This window comes from Eulemur rufifrons, chromosome 18 (genome assembly GCF_041146395.1).
Source record: "Eulemur rufifrons isolate Redbay chromosome 18, OSU_ERuf_1, whole genome shotgun sequence".
In the NCBI taxonomy this organism is placed as follows: Eukaryota; Metazoa; Chordata; class Mammalia; order Primates; family Lemuridae; genus Eulemur; species Eulemur rufifrons.
Window position 1 is genome coordinate 47,718,073 of NC_091000.1, and position 13,262 is coordinate 47,731,334.

At 37.6% G+C, this 13,262-nt stretch overlaps 2 non-coding genes across 2 annotated transcripts; both read right to left on the reverse strand.

The window, feature by feature from the left end:
* Positions 1-7,733: 7,733 nt before the first annotated feature.
* TRNAS-GCU (transfer RNA serine (anticodon GCU)) lies at positions 7,734-7,815 on the reverse strand. Its single transcript has one exon. It is a non-coding gene; the product is annotated as a tRNA-Ser (tRNA).
* A 3,111-nt stretch (positions 7,816-10,926) lies between these two features.
* On the reverse strand, positions 10,927-10,998 carry TRNAP-CGG (transfer RNA proline (anticodon CGG)). Its single transcript has one exon. It is a non-coding gene; the product is annotated as a tRNA-Pro (tRNA).
* Positions 10,999-13,262: the final 2,264 nt, after the last annotated feature.

The following is a 13,262-nucleotide window of genomic DNA, read 5'->3' on the forward strand; positions in this document are numbered from 1 at the left end:
CTAGAGAGAATCTTAGAATAAATGGATTTGGAAAGGTTACTAAACACAAAACAATGTACAAACATCAATTTCATTTCTTCATAGCAGTAACAAATATTTAGAAATTTAAATGAAATCATTTGCAATAGATAAAAAAACAATTGATAATTAGGGAAACATCTAATAAGGATGGTCAAGACTTTTTTGCAGAAAGCACTAAAATAGTACAATTAAAAATACCTGAAAAAGTAATGGCATATATTATAATCCTGGACTGAAAATCTCAATATTTTAAGATCATTTCTCCCCAATTTAATCCGTGGAATTACTTACATGCCTATCAAGTTACCAGAATTTTTTTTTTTTCTCTCTCTCTTTTTTTTTTTTTTTTGTAAATGAGAAGATAAATGTAAAATTGATGTCCAAGTGGAAAGGGTCCAGAAATGTCAAGACTAATGTGAAATGAAAAAAAAAAAAAGAGAGAGACTAAACTTTCAGTGATCATTTCTATAGTTTGAAATAGGAAAAAAAAACCTTGAGGAATTGCACGAAAAATATCAGATGTTATATAAAGCTAGCCTACTTAAAGCCACATGGTAATGTCCAAAAGATAGACAATAAATCCATGAAAAACAAAATTTCAAACAAGATAGAAACTTGGTGAAAGACACAACTGGCACTGCAGAGCAGGTGAAAAGGGACAACTTTCTCAGTAAAAAAAAATTCTGGGAAAATTAGATATGAAAGAAAGAAAATTTGAAAATGACCCTCTATTACACTTTAAAATTTTCAATTCAAAATGGAATGTATATTAAATGTGAAGTGAGAAACAGAGAATCTTCTGTAAGATATCTTACATGAAAATTGGAGGACTTTGAGGAGAGGATTTTTAAAGATGACATGTGTTAAGCTCCACAAAATATGGTCCATGTTTCTATGTCTTTCCATTTTAGTCCAGGGGCCAACAAATAATATTTGACATAACATTAAGTGGTTCCACGATGTGGCGCAAGCATATATATTTTTAAGGAAGATTCCCCAAAGTACTTATTGATGTTTTCTCTAAAATTTTAAGGTTGAGGAGTAGAGAAATTTGATTTAAAAAGGCATGGTGTGAGAAAATTCCTACACCTTCCAAACTATCTACTTACTCTTTTTAAAAAAAAAAACAAACCCAAACATCCCCAATAGTAAACACACATCCCTCATTGACGTTACTTCTAGTAAAACACAGAAAGAGTGCAAGAATTAAAACTCACCTTTTACAGTGAGGAGCTCTTGGTGTCCAACTCTGAAGCCTTCCAGCTGCATCCGGAGGGCTCTGGTCTGATGTTCCGGTTGTATTGGGACAGGTGAGATCACACCTTACACTCACCCATTCTCACCTTACACCCACATTCTGCCATACCTATCTCAACTGCTTTCTCCTTTGATTGGATTTCCATTTAAAAAAAAAAAAATCAAAATAAAGTAGGAAATTCACCAGTTTATATAGGATTCCAGGATTTGTGGATGGTATTTTTGCAGGTTACATGTATATTTCATCACTCCAAATTTTTCTTGGCAACTATTTTGTACAGGAAGTATACAAACAGAAACAGTATACTTAACAGTGAGTAGGAAAGACTTTACGTATGCAATGGTATGGTATTCTTCAGGATGAAAAACACAGAAAATTATTTCCTTTAATTTGGGTTCATGAATTTCATTCTGAACATAAAAAACAAAAAGGAAACATTAACATGTATGCATTTAAAATGTTTTAACACAGTAGCCCCCAACCTTTTTGGCACCAGGGACCAATTTCATGGAAGACAATTTTTCCATGGACTGGAGTGGGTGGGGATGGTTTCAGAATGACTCAAGTGCATTACAGTTATTGTGCACTTTATTTCTATTATTACATTGCAATATATAATGCAATATATAATTATACAACTCACCATAATGCAGAATCAGTGGAAGCCCTGAGCTTGTTTTCCTGCAACTAGACGGGTCCCATTTGGGGGTGATGGGAGACAGTGACTGTAAATACAGATGAAGCTTCTCTAGCTTGCCCACCACTCACCTCCTGCTGTGTGGCCGGGTTCCTATTAGGCCAGGGAACAGTACCAGTCTGTGGCCTGGGGTTTGGGGAATGCTGTTTTAACACATATCAACAAACAAGGATAGAAAAGTAATGACAAATTAGAAAATATTTCTATTACATAAAACTGGAAAAGGCAAATAATTATTTATAACAAATTTGTTCAAAAAATATGCCAATACCATGTAGCCATAAAAATTTGTGAACTTATGGGTTCATTCACCAAGAGAAAATAAATTACAATTTTGTAACTCCTGATAAAATAGAGGCTTCTCAAGAGTAGGGACTTAATCCTATCAGCTGTTGATCAAAAAGTGTTGAATATTTAAGTCCCTGTGTTCTCTCACTCCTTCAGTCTATGGCTTTGATGTCACCTACTCTGTGACATTTTTCCTGACCCCCTGTTTAGGTACTCATAGGTTCATTTGGTTTTTAACAACACACAGGAAAATATCAGATATTTTTCTAATTACTTCTTTAGTATTTGTTTCCCAAAAGAATATGTAACTTCCAGAGAGTCATAGACTCTATTCCTGACTCAGCAACAGGACCCAGTATCAGGGAAGCAGATGCCTGAGCCTATAATCCATTCTACGTACACCACCACCCTTAGGAAACAAATCAGGGGAGTTGTAGAGGTGAGTTCCCAAAACATTTCCTCTTACCATTTTCACATCTGATTGTAGGGATATGCTTATTTTATGGATATAGATTTTCCTGGGTCTGTACTAAGGTAATTGAATTCCAAAACCTATTAGTCCTAGTAATACCTTCAAATCTTGTTCAGCACTTGGTGCCTTATTATGCAACTGTTTCTGAATGCACATATTAAATAATAGCAACTAGTGGCATTTCTTTTGCTTTTGAGAGCCTACAAATAATTTTACATCCATTATTTCACTTATTGCTTCAAGAATATGAAAGGTGTATATTATTTTGGATGTGAGAAAAATAAGGAACTAGAAGCCTGCAATGAAAAGAGAATGAAGACACAGTGGGTGGCTAGTCCACCATGAGCACTGATGTCCTCGGACTCCTTGCAGAAACACATTGTCTCCCTGTGTCTTTCTATAAGGCAAAGAGAGATAAGGAGAAGGTTTGTGGAAGAATAGCTGGGGAATTAACAAATCTTAAAAATTTCTAAGGAAAAGTCCTATATAAAAAGGAGGTGCTTACTTGGTGAGAGAGCAAAGGTAAAAAGCATTGATCCATTTGTTTATCTAAAAATATCTATGAACACCCTCCCTAGAAATCTGTAAAAATATCAATTCCTTTTCATAATTCTGTCACTTACATAGATTTCCTGAACCACAACCACAGAAACACTTACTGTATTTCTATATTGAATGTATACACTTAAAAACAACTATATGCAAGACCTCATAGAGTATAGGGTTAACCATGATGAAGGTAGGGTGGCCAGATAAAATGTAGGATACCTTGTTAAATTTGAATTTCAAATAAATAATGAATAATTTATAAACATAAGTATGTCCCAAATATTGCATGAGATATACTAAAAAATAATACAAAACAAAACAAAAAAAAACCCTGAAGCTCAAATTTAAGTGTGGGCTTTCTACATTTTTGTTTAGTATATCTGACAATCCTAGTTGGAGGATCTCTATCTTCCCTAACACCAAGAGGGACAAGAAGCTATACACAAGTAAAGGACAGTAAATAATTTCAAATATTCTTAAATATGATCAAGCAAGGCAATGTTGGATCTTTATGTAAGTGCTCTTGAAAGGCTTCTTAGACCTGAGACCTGAGGAACAGCAGGAATGAGCCTCACCATAGCTGGGGAAGGGGACACTTTAGAGTTGTGGTTAAGGTCAAAAACACTAGATTCAGACCAGATAGGTAAAAATTCTACCCCCCCACCCCAATTAGTCTTCTGGTGACCTTGAAAAAATTATTTATATTTTTGTGCCTTGGATTTATTCACTTTTAAGTGGGATTATAATTGTCCCTGTCTTATATTTTTTATGAGAATATTATGTGAATTTGATTAGAAAGTGCTTATCACAGCATCTGGCACATTTGGGGACTCCATGCCTTATTGTAAAGTGTGGGTGTGTGATTATGTCTGTTTCATTGCATGTCTGTTTCTCACATATATGTCTCTGGGTCTTCATCTGTTTGTGTCATGCTAGGCTTCCATTTGTGTTTTTTAAAATATCCTGTTAGTGATTATTGTATGTTATTCAAGTTGTACCTGATAGCTTGAGTTTGTGCCTGTGTTATGATCTCTGGGTTTGCCTGTCTGTATCGCCTACCAGAATGGAGTTCCTTAAACAGACCTGGGCCATTCTTGGTCACTGCATGGTGCCCAGCACAGAACTATGAATAGAGAAGACTTAATGATTGTGTAATAGATGAATAAACTAATGAATGAGTTCCTATTGTGTGTCTCTCTCTTATTGTGCCACTGAGTGTTTCTATTATTTTATCAGAGAAAATCTCTGTGGAAGCTCTCGATTAGGTGAATGTCTGATATATGTCTGGACATCACTATATAGCAGTATCTGTGTTCTGTCTTTTTTTGAATATGTGGCTTTTCGGTATCAGTGGGTTTGGATGTCATTAACCCTGGCTCTATGTTTGACTCCCTATGAGCCCCAAGAACGCTGCAAAGGTCACTGCTTCCTGATGTTCTGGGTTTCAGTATGCAAGCACTATTCATGAGGACCGAGTTCTGCTCCCTGAACTTGAGTAGACCCCAGACCCAGACTCACGTACATTTATACCCAGACCTAGTATATAAAAATTCTATTCTGGAAGAAATTTTCTCATTTAATATTTCTTAAGAAGTCCATTATGAACCCATCTTGATGTCATAGACATATTACAGAGTGGACAAATAGGCTTTATGGAAAACACACACTATTATGAAAGACAGATACTGAACAAATAATTGGGAGCATTTAACTATAATTTTTATATGTGCTATAAACTATTCAAGGCTCTGAAAACTTAAAAGGAGGTGCCTTAATCTTAGAGACTAGGAAACGCCTTGCACGATCGTTTGCTTTAAAGCTCTGTAGTGAAGAATGAGTAGAAAAGCAAGAGAGCACTACAGGGTGTAAATATACAATTAACTTTGATTGGCATATGTTGCAGTCAGTTTTGGCTGCTATAACAAAGTGCCATAGACTGGGTGGTTTATGAAAGCAGGAATTTATTTCTCTCACCTCTGCAGACTGGAAGTCCGAGATCAGGGTGCCCGTATGGTGGGGTTTTGGTGAGGGCCCTCTTCCAGGTTGCAGACTGCCGTCTCCTCGTTATATTTTCACATGGCAGAAAGAGGGCAAGAGAGCTCTCTGGGATCTCTTTTATAAGGGCTAATCTCATTCATGAGGGCTCCACCCTCATGACCTAATTACTTCCCGAAGGCCCCACTTCCGGATACCATCATATTGGGGGTTAGAATTTTAGCATATAAATTTAAGGGAGAAACAAACATTCAATCCATAACAGCAAATTTTCTGTTTGAAAAAAAAATTCCTTGAGGAGTTCTCATGCTATCAGGAGATACCACACTGTGAACAAATTATTATTCAGTGATACATTATGCTAGGAAAGAGATCTACATATTTCTACATATATTTGATGGAAACATATCAACTGTAGTGAGTGGGGTAGTTTGAGAAATATCACCCAAAAGAAGGTACACTTGGGCAGATGTCTTATTAGCTGAGTACATGAGAATACATCACAAATCAGAGCTGAGAGAAGAAAATAATCACTTTTCTTTATGGTCTGTCTAGAAGGGATAGATCTACACATAGTCTTTGAAAGACTATAACTTAGTCAAAGCAAGAGGAGCACGGTAGGTTACATAAACATTCTAAGAAACGGGTTGAAGATTGGAATTCACATGACAGGTGAAAGAGACTGAATCTTCACTCTAAGGAACAGTAAGGTAAGTAAAAACATGAAGGGTCTTCAGTGTCAGCAAAAGAGTTGGGTATTGATCTAAGAGACAAGGTAAAGTTTGGCCATTTGATGTATCTTCTATATATATGTATGTGTGTATGTGTGTATAGATATAAAAATATATATTAATATCTATCACAATATATCAGAGTTTCTCAACCTTGGCGTTATTGACATTTTTGGATGGAAAGCTATTTGTTTTGGGGGACTGTCTTTTGCATTGTAGGATGTTTGGCAGCATCCCTGAGTTTTAACCACTAGATGCCAGTAGCATCTCCTCTCCTGTTGTGACAACCAAAATGTCTCCAGACATTGCCAAATACAGGTACTTGCTTTATAATTATTTAAGTTGGCATATATGTTTTATGTAGTTTTCTATATGGGAGATAATTTTCACAAAAATTTTAAAAATTAAAAAAACACTTTTGTAGAACAAAAATTTTCAAAAATGTGATAAAATGGAAGTTCTGAGGTGGATATGTGACTATGTTTATACTAATATAAGTTTCAGGTATTTTTCAAATTTCTATGATTAAATTATTTTAAAAACCTACTTGAAAATTAACAGAAAAAAATACTGGTGACAAATAATTCTAAGGACTGATAGATTCACAGCAAATAAAATCATAATGAAAGAACAGAATTTGGGAAAAATTCTGGCCATTCTACTTACTGGATATATCCAAAATATATATGAGTACATAATATGTTTTATTTTATATACACTATATAGAGAATTGTAATTTCAGGTGTCTGTGGGGAAAGTGGGTCCCTCCTGCGCTGGTGATTGCACTGTAAAAAGAAACATTAGCTGAAATAGAATTGACTAATTACTAACAACAGCCATAAGATGTTCAAAGCCTTTGACCTATTTCTGCAATAAACAATCCTTTGAATCATTAATTCTCCTAAAAGAAAATAAATTTCAATAACAGAAGAATTGGTTAAGTAGATTATGGTATGTGAAGTCCTTTGACTATAATGCAGCTATTACAATGATCATGAGGAAGACTGAGTTTAAAAATGTTTATGAGGAACTGTTAACCAGAAGGTGAAGTTTTATTTCTGCGCGGTTGTTATGAGGGCAAGTGAAGGATGCATGAATATAGCCAAGCCCTAGTAAAGAGTGACCATTACAAAAGTAAATTTTTTAATTTGTGATTGTCACTTGAAAATAACTTAGAAGTTCTTAACTTTCAAAAAAAAAAAAAAAAAAGAAAGAAAAGAAAAAAACAACCCTCTTGTGGCTCTTCAGTGCTACACGTTTCTTCAATTTCAATTTCGGCCCCTCCACGTGTTCTTGAGAATCTAAGTAATTGAATTTTTGCCTTGGTGTGTTTGTTCAGCTGTGTTTCTTGTTATCTTATATTTTTGATGAATTTATTTTACTGCTCACAGTAGTAATGGTTTCTAACAGAAAGGACTGGAACAACCAGACCCCAGTTTCTTCCCCCTTTTGGTCAGCTCTCTCCCTTTCTTCCCCCATTCCCCCTTCCTCAGGCTCTAAGGCTTCTTTCAGTCCTCAGGTAGGAGGCTCACCGGAAGGAACTTCATCAAATTGGTCACCATAAGGATGAAAAACCCAAGAATATCTACGGGAACAGGAAACGCGAGAACAGTTTCCTTGCCAAATTGGGGGAATCTAAATTCCAAGATAATTGTAAGGGAACAGGTGAACACAGCCGCATGGAATTAGGCTGCTATTGTTCTTACACCGAACTGCGCTACTCGACGAGGGTGGGATTCGAACCCACGCGTGCAGAGCACAATGGATTAGCAGTCCATCGCCTTAACCACTCGGCCACCTCGTCGCGGCACTCAAGTGCTTCTGGGTAGTTTATTTCAGAGTTTATACTAGGGGACCCCTCCCCCCCCAACACACATACACTCTATGGGCAGCCTTCTGAAAACATTTAGAATATGCGCTGGGGATGTCTGGGAGACATGGAAATGGGTCGTTTCTACACGAATGAACAAGAAACTGGAATGCAAAAACTGTGAGGGGGTAAAAACGGGCTTAGCTTTCGCGGGACTCATACAAGTGTTTGAGATGTGATAGAGTCATAGTTGCCTGGGCGGTCTCTCCTTTCTCCGTCTCTCTGGTCTGGCGGCAGGAGGGGCAGCAGGTGGTGGTGGGCGTGGTCGACCCGACAAGGGACATACAGGAGTTTGCCTTCACCGTCTGGCAGTCAAGGGAGCCCGGTAAGCTCTTCTGTCCTCTCACTGCGGCTGGAGAGCGCACCCTGGAGCTCACACGAGACAGAGGTTGCAAGAATCTGTCCCACTGGAGTCAGCCTCAGGTGAGCTGGTGAATCCAGATTCCTGATTCGTGGTTAATAGAGAGGTCTGGAAAAGTAGACGATGGATCTGAGTAGGGCAATGCTCAATTTCTACTCAATATTACTGCCGCTTCTTCAATACTATAGGGTGCATTTGTACAGAAAAGAATTCTTGATTTGTAGGGCTCTTATCCTGGGTCATCAGTATCCGACGAGGACCTATGCATTCTGATTTCCCCCAAATTACCTGTGTGTTTCTTAGGGTGATTTTCTAGAGATGAGGTTGCCTACCTTTTGTTTGATTTTCCAAAGGATGAGATGATAAAAATGTTTAAAAATAAACACCCCTAGCGAGAAAATGATGGGGGAGGTACTGTTTTTGTTGTTATTTTGTTTTTGGTTGAATGAACATGAGTAGGGATTAATTCTGACTAATCAGAGTAAATCATAAATGCCTGGAGGAAAAAAGGTACTATTGAAAGTGAGTCTTGAAGAGCGAGTTTTCTACAAGTGGCCGAGAGAGGGTGTCCCAGGCTGAGGAAAGAGGCTGAGCAAAGGCGAAAAGGCGGCAGTGTCTAGAAGGGTGGTGAGGAATCACTGTGGCTGGAGACTTGGGTCCTGAGGCATGTTAGTGGCTGATCAAGGAACATCCTTAAACCTGAAAATGCAAGGTGGTCACAAAGATTTCTCTTCTGAAGGCCAAGCGAATCATTCACAGGTTGAACACCGGGGAACATGGGGGAAATCCTGCAGGAATGGACCCCTGCTGTATTTTAACACTCTCAGTGTCCGGACACTTTGCCTTAAGTTGCACTAACATCTTGAGTGAAGACCACCTTTTGTTTGTTTCTGTGAATTCAAGAGTCACAAAAATTCATCCTTTCATTTTCTAAAAATTTGTGACCAAAGTTAAGCACATGTTTTAAAGACTCAATTACTTCAAAAATATGTGTATGCACAACAGTGGTCCTCTTCCTCCTATCTTATTACTCCTTAGCAGAGGCAAACATTTTCAGCCAGTTGGCTTTTTGTCTGTGCTGTTTTGTTTTTACCAGCTTATCTCCAAATTATCATGCTAAAACAGAGATGGCTAGATGTCCATTATCGTTTTTCTCTTCCAAGAAGTGGAAATTTAGTTGAGTTCATAGCCACACATGAAAAGATTACAATGCACACTTCCTGACCACACTACCTGACCAATTTCTAAATAAAGGCCTAAGAGAGAAAGTATATGTAAAACTTCTAGGTTATGCCCATAAGAGAAAGAAATGCCCTCTACTTCTCTTTTCCCACTATATCTGCTTTTAAGGATGAAGAAGTCATGAAACAGCGACCGGACCCAGCAACATTGTAGGAAGGAGGCAGCCATGAGATAGAAGACTGGAACCAACATCATGCATCCAAAGCCTCACCCCAGCATTTATCACAGCCTCAGACGGTCACATGAGGGATCAGTAAATTGGTCATACAAAGGAAAAGTATAAAGATCCACACTCTTTCAGAATACCAAGATGAGCAGGACAAGTTGAGCCTCCCTAGCGCCCATGAAGCAAGGAAGAAATTGTAGGTGGTGGATGGGGTGTTTATTTTCAGTCTGGGCCACAAAAGCAAACAACACGGTTATTCTGAGGAAATATTTTAACTTAGCTAGCACGAGCAAAATAACTGGAATGATATCTTTCTCTCCATTCTTTTTCCTCTTTCAAGTTTCAGCGTTAATTCTCCTGGGCTTCTTCAATAACTCTGAATTGAAAGCATTTCCTGGGTCAGAGGAGAAAGTACTCACAAGTTTCCAGAGCCTGAGGTGTGAAAGCCCTTGAGCTTCCAATGTTAATGATTGCTCTTCATGATCTCTCTCTCCGCTTAGGGGAACCTTGACCAGCAATATTCTCAGTAGTCTGTAAGTCGGCTCTGGTGCTATATACTTCCACGGGAATCCCATACTTAGAACGCATGATAATTGTAAATGTTTAGGGAATTGTAATATTAAGTTCCATAGAAATAAAACCATTTTTTCCTCTTATCAATCACTGCCTCCCTAGCATTCAGCACTGAGGTAGACACGCAGTATTCATTGACTGTTCATTCCTTGAATGAATAAAGGAATGAAGTCTAACCAGGGAAGGCAGGTCTATGGCGAAACAGAGGGACAGACAGAGGCAGGAATCTCACGTCCAGTCGACCGCAGCGGGAGCGGAGGCAACAGCAGCACTTGGGCTGACTTTTACTTTCCAGTGTGGTGGGGGTAGTAACATGAGTCAGAGAAATGATCACCGAAGCTGGAGTTAAAAGTAAAAATCAAAACTCTCCTCCATATGAGAGGAAAGAATATAACCGGATGACTGCTACTCACGTTTCCCCTCTTGCACGCAGCCAAACGCGCACCCGCACGCACGCACGCACACACAAGCTGCCCGAGGCTTCCCTTGGCATTGAGACAGGATCAACAGAACTGGAATGGAAGAGCGTTATTGCAACCGCCTCAACATTCCTGTTTGCCCACACTCAAGGTCTGGAATTAAGTTCCCGGCTGCTTCGTAGATAAGTCCATTACTTATGTGACGAAAGCACATCTTCTTGGGCACGAATAGTTCGGAAAATGCTTTTTGTTATTCCTCAAATCTTATTGGGCGAAAATGAACCGGGCTCGTCCGGGATTTGAACCCGGGACCTCTCGCACCCGAAGCGAGAATCATACCCCTAGACCAACGAGCCACTTAGCCAATATACTTCCCCTCTTTAATGTAAGAATTATGTTCAAATTATTATTTTTCTCTGTTTTTCAAAAAATTTGTTACCAAATAATAAATATGGCATGAATCATTTACATAAACGAAAGGTTTGAAAAGGTCGTTTCTGTGAATGGTCTGTTGATAACTTAAATTACCGTGCTATCACTCAGTTGTAAGACCAGTAACTTAGAGAAAAATGTCTCCTTTGTTCTACTCTGCTAAACTAAATAATTTCACTCATTTTCATTTCGCTTTTAATTAAATTCTGTTAGAAAAATTAGAATTCTGGAGTTTTCCGTATCTTCTACCCTTTTTAGAAGTTGGATATTACTATTACTGAGGGATTCCTGGACCATTTGCTGTAACAAGGAATAGTTTTGGCTACCAGAAATTCTTCAGAATGAATATTCCTAATCTGAGCAAAATTCTACAGATAAGAGTTAGATTTCTTAAGGTTAATTTTTCAGGATACCAAGACAAAAAGGTATTTGGTTAGTTCACTAACTTCTTCTACATAAAAACTTTAGAAAATCATGAAAACTTCTGGGTAAACTCTAAGAAAGTTTTCACAACCAGCCATTAACTGATACATCTAAACCACATTTTACATCCATGCTAAGATGTATGTATTGAACTAATACCTATTTTCAATTTCATTTTGCTATATTAGATTTTAGACTTTCAAAATTGAAAAGTAAATAGTTCTGTTTTAGTTCATTCTTGCAACTATTCAATAATTATTTGTAGAACACCTGTTTATTTATTTTACCAAAAATGGAATTCTTTTGCAAGGACAAGTAGAAATAATGATTTTCTTGAATATGTGAGAAGAATCTTTGTGAAAGGGGAATAGACTTAAACTAGCACTTAATTTGAGTTTTGACATGGATTTACTAAGTGGATCCAAATAAGTATGAGGTTACTAGGCATTCCTATTTTTATCTCTGGCCCACTTTACTAATGTAAGCATAGTGAGATTCTTGTTGCAATCCAAGTGCTTTCTTTGTACCTTGAAAGCTTAAAAAGTCTTGACTGGTTCCTCTGAAACATACACCCAGGAATAATAATTCCTAATAGCCCTCAAACTAAATGGTGCCTATGGTTTGGACTGAGCATTCCACTTCCATGAAAACATGCTCTTCTCAAGAAATATTAATAGAATCTTATGTTCATGTATAAATGAGGCCCGGACATAGGACTATACTGAGATGTTAAATCAAAGGTTAAATATAGTATGGAAAAGAATTATTCAATCTGAACCCAAAGATTTCTCAAAGAATCAGTCCTTTGACACACCACCTAAAGCATGTCCCTTTATCTTGATGGACACTCTCAATCACAAACTCTCATTCTCTCTTCATTTTCATAGTATAATATACTTTTGTTACTGAAAGTTGAAAGTTCAGCACTTGTCCCTGAGGCCACATCAGAAGAATAAGGACAAATGGTTTGAGGAGAAGGAAAAGGAGGTTTATTAATATGCTGGCAAATAAGGAGGATGGAGACTCTAATCTTATAGTGCCATCATCCTAACTATAAGCAGAAATATAGATCTTTTAGGGAGGGTTTTTGCTGTTGAACTATAGTTGATGGTTCTGATCCATCCCATCTCCCGCAAAGACAATCTCATGACTTCCCAGACAGTTCCATTGGGCCACTTTTTGTGGTACAAAGAACAAAGGACACTCCCTTGCCCCTCTGATTGCTGTCCTTGGCAGTGATGTAGGTTTTAATTCCCAAATGGGGGAGAGGGGCCTTTAAAGAGACAGCACATGACACATTTTACTCTTTTTCAGGCCATTACCTCTCTTACACTTTCCCCTTTTCAGTTCAACTTTTCTGAGAATAATAAAGAATTCATTTACTTTTATGCCAGTGGGAACTCAGACTCTAAGCAAAGGTCATTATTTATTTAAAGATCACTAAACAGCAGCATCATTACACACAGCAGGGGTCCCATGTATAAGTTATATTCCAGTCATTTTGCTGATATATCTACTGCCCTTGTCTAGGCCATGTAGATCATGTATAATAACATGCTTGGTTATGTTGGCAATTATTAGTATGAATATATTAATAATTAAAACCAAGTTTCTTGTAAAACAAAAAATATAGCTTAAGGATATAATAGTTACAGAAGACAACTTAGAACAATGGATATAAAATTTCCCAGCAAATGACAACAAGATGCATTCACCAAATTTCTATTGAATATTTACTCCCTGTCAGACCTCATGTTAGGTGCTG